This window comes from Pteropus alecto, unplaced genomic scaffold (genome assembly GCF_000325575.1).
Source record: "Pteropus alecto unplaced genomic scaffold, ASM32557v1 scaffold5, whole genome shotgun sequence".
In the NCBI taxonomy this organism is placed as follows: Eukaryota; Metazoa; Chordata; class Mammalia; order Chiroptera; family Pteropodidae; genus Pteropus; species Pteropus alecto.
In genome coordinates this window covers 32,418,019-32,424,528 of record NW_006441953.1, presented here as the reverse complement: position 1 = coordinate 32,424,528, position 6,510 = coordinate 32,418,019, and positions in this window count along the sequence as shown.

Sequence of the window (6,510 nt, the reverse complement as noted above, 5' to 3'; positions counted from 1 at the left end):
ACGTCCCCGAACCGCTGGGGCTGCCCTTCCCCCCGCGACGCGTGCCAGGCGACGCCCATCCGACACCTGTTGAACTCATTCCTCCGCCTGGGCTCCCGTGTTTGGGCCTTTAAACTCAATGACGACCTTTCTCGTCTCTGGGAGCTGCATTTGGCTCCCGTTTAGAAAGGGCTGGCCACGCCCTGTGGGTCTTGTCCCCAACTCCTGCACTGTCCTAAACTTGCGGGCTGGGCTGGCGTCTCTCCGGCATCGGTTCTGTCAGTCCTGTTGTTTGCTGACTGTTGCTCAGGGAAAACCACTTTCTCCTGAGTTTTTAACCTTTTACAGCGAACTCCAGCTCAGACGTGATTTATTCCGAGGTTGATGCTGCCAGGCGTGCCGGTGACACGGCACCGACAGGAAATGAATTGTCGTATACGGTTCTGTTGGCCCCCGTCACAGAGGGCACAGCTTTATAGTGACGCCTCAGGCCCGCCCCCAGCTGGAGCTCTACAGGGACCCAGCCCTGTCCCCACCGCCCCTCTACCCATTTTCGCTCCGCCCCTGCCTCAGGCCCTGGGCCACCACGCAGAGCCCACCCAGGTGCAGCACATCCCATGGGCCACCACGCAGAGCCCACCCAGGTGCAGCACATCCCATCAGCCACCAGGGGGCAGTGCTGCTGGCCCTGCAGGAGGACCCGGCTGGTCCCGTGGGCACGGTGGAGGGTGTACTGCAGCCTCCCGGCTGGGCTCAGAACGCCGGCCGGAGAGACGTGGCCTTGAGCGCCTTTTTACTCAGCTGTAAAAGATCTTTCCCCTTGATTATCTCAAAAAATGGTATCTCTCTCAAAAAAACTTTAAAAAATGCTAACATTCTCTTTTTAGTTGAGGTGAAATTCACATCACAATTAACCATTTTAAAGTGTGCCAGTCAGTGGCATTTAGCGCATTCACAGTGTTGTCCAACGTCACCTCTCTCCAGCTTCAGCCTTCTCACTGCCCCAAAAGGAAGCCCCGTACCTCTCAGCCGGGTCCCTCACTCCCCGCCCCGGCCCCAGCAGCCGCGAATCCACTTCCGGGTCAGTGGACTTGCCTACTCCGGCCGTTTCACATAAACGGGACCGCGTGATATAGGTTTTCCGCATCTGGCCGCTCTACGCATAGCAGACGCTTAGCTCATCCTCGCTGTAGCACGTGCTTCACTCCTTTTCGTGGCTGAGTAATATTCCCCTGAGCGGCTAAAACACATTTGATTTACTCAAGCACCGCTATGGGGCACTCGGCGGCGTCCACCTTCTGGCTGTTATGCATAATGTTGCTGTGACCGTGGGCGCAGGACCCTTAAACGCGCCTGATGCTTAAGTAGTTGATTCTCCTTCAGACTTTTTAAATAATTGTAATATCCTTGAAAACAATTGGGAACCATCTCAAAAACTAAAATCCAAAGGAAAAAATTACTGCCCTAAGACACCATCCCACAGTAGGTGCGCTAGCCCATTTGCCCAGAACCCGGGTGCCGCCGTTCCGGGTGGGGGCTGGGGGAAGCTTCAGCTGGACCAACCCCGCCAGGCAGAGCTCCAACGACCCCTCGGCCATGAAGAGAGCCCCACTTAAAGTGCCCCCAACATCCCCCTGTCCACCCAGCACGAAAACAATGAGAAATGGAAGGGCTTCGAAATACTTACTGTAAGAGGGACAAAAACATCCCATTCATCTTAACCGACTACTCTACATAAATTACCATAATATGAAATGTCCTATTCTTCTTCTGCTTAATCTGTTCAGATCAGTGTAAAACATCCATTCATTTTTATCTTCCTCCTTCAGACGCTTGAATTGCCCATCGATATCTAAGTTTTTTTGCAATCCAACTGTGGAAAGTACAAAAGTAATTGTTTCACTAAATGGGATGCGTGTATAAAACAATGGCATCTCTGGGTCCCTCCTGCAGGAAACGGCCAGGATGGTGATGCTCCCCGCCCTGCATCTAGCTGTGTCCCCTCACCCCGCCCGAATGTCCCCCTGGCAAGGATGGCGGTCATTTGTTAAGCCATTACCATCAGCCTTTGACAGACATGGTCTCTCTAAATTCCATACAGCACACCTCATTACTCCCAGCTGACAGATTGGGAAACTGAGGCCTGGGGCTGGAGTGTGAGTGAGGATTCTCACCCAGGCCCTGGAACAGAAGCCTGCCGCCATGTCTGCAGCCTCACACCGTGTAGACACATGGACCATGGCGGGCAGCACAATAAAACGGGACGGATACTTCAGCCCCACAGCCTCCCAGGTGTCCGCTGTCTCTGAACGGGAACCATTCAGAGCCATCACTCACCTCTGCAGGGGCCACGCAGCACACCACTTAGGAACTGTGGCTACACGAACTGGCCACTCAAACGAGAAAAGTATGGCTATGCCACCGAAAATGGCAGATGACCGTTAGGTCATTTACGGGTTCTTAGATGTGCATTTCACACATTTAAAAGCAACATATCTGCTGTTCTGGGAATTCCTGCAGCTTTAGCGGACGCATTAAAGCATCCTGAGATTACCTAACAGGCTTCCCGCGCAGAGGCGGGGCAGCGGGCCAAGGCCTTGGCTCCCCCCGCCCCCCACCCCCATCACTGCCTGCGGGACGCCCTGACCAGATATCATTAGCAAGCCCAACACTTGCTGCTTGTGACTCGCCCATTGAACAGAAACCATATCATACATTTCCCGTAAATGCACTGCTGATTGTGAAGCACAGACTCCTGAGCGATGGTAGCAGAGCTGGCACGGACACCGATGCTGCTTTCAGCCTCTCGCTTGCCCTGCAAATGCCAGCATATGGCTAGGCATTAAGGCCCCCTCCCCCCGCCCGCAACTCTCACCCCGGTCTCAGAGAGGAATGCAGCCAAGCCTAGGAAATGAGCCGTGAGCCCCCCGCTGAGTCACTGGACCTGGACCTCAGAGCAGGGTGGACCCGTGGGCCCTCCTATGCGCCCACAGCTGACGGTGCATCTGAAGGAAGTGCCTGGGAGGGGCGGCCAGACCCAGCAGCAGGGAGGCAGGAGCCCCAGTGCCTTCTGAGTTCAGGGACAGAGCGGGTGTGCTGGGCCAGCCACGCCCGCGGTGACTCAGCACTGCCAAGCATCCTTCCCAGGACTTCCTGATCCCCAGTCTGTGCCAGGTGCCCCCTAGGAGGGCGAGCTGGCCCCGGCAGAGCCTGGCGGCCAGGCTTTCCAGAACCCTGGCTTTCCAGCAGCTCACCTCGCAGAGAAGCACGCCACGGCAAGGACAGCCGCAGCCGGACACTCAGAGTTCATCGGCTGAAAACAAATCAGTTTGCAGCCTGGCTAGACGTTAACGCTAAAATCCCAACTCCCGGAATAGTGTCTTTGTTAGCAGGAAGAGCTCTGTGAGGACAGCGTGGCCGAGGGTGGCAATCACCCAGCATGTGGTGGCCCCCACTCATCTGGACAGGTCACCCACCCGCCCATCAAGTCTTCCTTAAAGATGGGAAACACAAAGCCATCTGTACCGCTATTAATATGCTCCTCGATGGCGAAGAAATCTCCGCGGGTCCAGTTGGGGGCCCCCTCCCCCGAGCCAGGATTTCCACCCTTAGCGCAGTCACCAGGGATCAAGTTGAAAGCGAGAACCCAGCCAGAAACACGCGTATTGATATTCCTGTTCCAAATGAAGACACCGACTATTTCCACTTTTTAAAGTTAACACCTTCTTGAAAAGGCTCTCTCTATACAAAAGCAGGAGAGTATCTCTCCAGCAGCACAAGGCTGGTGAGCTTCCCACACACTGCCTTCTCCATGCCCCATCCGGGAAAGACCCACAAATCCTGAACGTTTAGCACAAAGAAAGACGATGGTGGCGTTTAAAAGACTGCCTTCAAGAAAATAAATGGAAGCATGAGCGTTTGCAAATGTCATTTTAATGTTAAGCTATTGTTTTATACATCAGGTTTTTTTTTTACCCAACTTAGGTACTTTCTAATGATTCAAATATGAAAGTTCTTAAGTGTCAGATAAGAATATTTTAAAGCATTTCCAAATGCTTCTTAGAACTACAAGAACAATGAATATTTTTGGTTTCAGAATATTTTCCACTGCACTGTAATGAACAAGAGGTTCAGTGTTCAGTTTTAAACCAAAGCAGGGATTAGATCGAGAATGCAGTTTGAATTGTACATCTATCTAAATACAAAAGTGAAAAGAACCCTCTCTGCAGGCGACAATCTCCCCCAGACACATCCTCCCACAGCTCACACTCACATTCAACTCTTCCAGGCCCGGAACAGTCCCAGGACTGACTTTGTGCTCATTTATGTCAAAAATTACATAGGATGGGAAGGTAGAGTTCAATTCACCATCCCAGGCAAAAATGTGAGCTTTGGTGTGAAAAACGAAAAGTTATTGGGGTAACCAAACATATCCCAACCTTTCCCACAATCAAGATATTTAACTCCTCGGGCAGGCCACAGGGCACTGCGCCCAGTGAATGCCATGCTGCATATAAAGGTCTCAGATGCAGATGTGTCTGGAGTCCAGGGATCAGGGACAAGTATCGGACAACATGACGAGAGATGACAGTGAAGAAAAGCTGAGGGCCAGATGGGACACCACCCCCTCGGAGTGGACCAAATCACTAGGGCCACTTAAGTCACCAACTCTCCACGTCCCTGACGCCAGCCCCTGCTGGCCTTGGAAGGGCTGCAGCCCGAGGAAAACGAAAACATAGGGTCACAATTCCCAGTTCTGGGCACGACCTCAAGAACAGTGTCGCTTCCCACTCGTGAAGACTTCCCCTGGACAGAAGCAGGCAGGGCAGCTGAAGTCACCCAGCTGTTGACAAAGCAGAGCCCACAACCCCTTCCTTTCCCTTCCAACCACATGATACAGTCCACCACCCTAGACACAGGCCTCATCCACAGCTGCGGGGACAGAGAACCAGGGGCGCCCCAGGCCCCCTGACAAAGTGTTTTGCGAGACACCAGGATGTTACTTAACCTAATACATTTCCCTTGACTTTTGCCATTTGTCATTGAAAAAATTAAGCTGCAGCCCATCCCCAAATGACCTTTTGACAAGTTAACTTAGTTTTTTCCTTAACTGGTGAAAAAAGTTACACAAACAAAAAGCTCCCGTGCAGAGGCTGCCTGCCACCTTCCCGTGGCAACCTACACAGCGACAGCAGGCAGGACCGAAAGCCGCCTTGTGGGGACTGAGCAAGAAGAGGGCCAGGCAGAAGGCAGCCAAGGACAGCGAGGCCCCAAAGCAGAAGCACCGCACGCAGCGCCAGGAAACGCCAGGGTCGCACGGAGCCGCCTCCACCAGTAAGTAGCGGCTACATGACAGCGAGGCCGAGTGCGGCTGCCCCAGGCAGAGAGAACCCGAGTCCCCGCTGGGCGAGGCCGAGCTCCGCCAGGCGCGGCTCCGGGCGTCCTGAGCCCTCAACCCAACACTCCCTCCGCCAAGACCACCAGCCCTCCAGGTCCCCGAGCTCGCCCCAGCACCTCGGTGCGCGTCTTCCAAAGGGACCCGCTGCCTCCCGGCGTGGGCACGCCAGGAGGGCACGGACCCACGGAAATCCCCACCCTGGAGACCACCCACGGTGGGGGAGGGAAGCTGCGAAGTCGGATCCTGAAAAGTGGCCAGCCTGTGGGGAGAGGTGGGTTCCCTGTGTCTGTCATCGACACTGCTGCCTCGGATGTCCGAGGTGCCCTTTGGTCGGTGCGGGGACCCCACCCGAACCGCAACCCCCCAACCGAGACCTGGGCGCTCGGGCCCTCACGGTGCACAAATCCCGGACTCCGAGAATGCGGCCAGGACCCTAAGCCGGGGTCCGGGACAGCGCCGACCCGGGCCCGCTCCGGCCGCAGCGGACATGAGCCAGGCCGGGCGGCGGGGACGCCGCGCCCGCAGTGCGACTGGCGCAGCCGCCGAACAGCACGGGTCGCGCCGCCCGAACCGGATCCCGACCTCGACCTCGCGCGGACAAGGGGCGCCGGGCAGGAGTATAGGGGGGCGCGATTCCGGCCACTCGACCCCCCACCTCGGGGCAGGGCACCTGTCCCGCTGCGGGAGCGTGCGGATGGGCACGGAACGAGGACGGGGACGCCAGTGGCCAAGATGCGGATCCGTCCTGGTTCGGGAAGGCAGGGCCCGGACGATGAATGCAGATCCGCTGTGGACACAGGGACCCGGGGAGAAGGAAATGGGGTCCCCTTCATAACCTAGGGCAAGTAGGAGTGCAGAGGAAGGTTGGGGGGTACATTCTGGACCCGGGATGTTGGGGGCGGGGGAGGCAGAGGGGAATGAGAGAATCGCCCCGGTGTAGAGAGGAGGATGGAAAGATCCTTCTGGGATCCAGAAGGAGTAGGGTTCTGCTTCGGGCTGCGGGGCGGGGCGGGACGGCGAGGTGTGAGCAGGACCGAGGTGGGGAGGAAGAGGGGCCGCTCTGGCCGCGAGCGCACCCAGGCTGGAGGGTAACCGCGAGAGGGTTCGCCGTGGACCAGGCTGAGGCTCCCCTC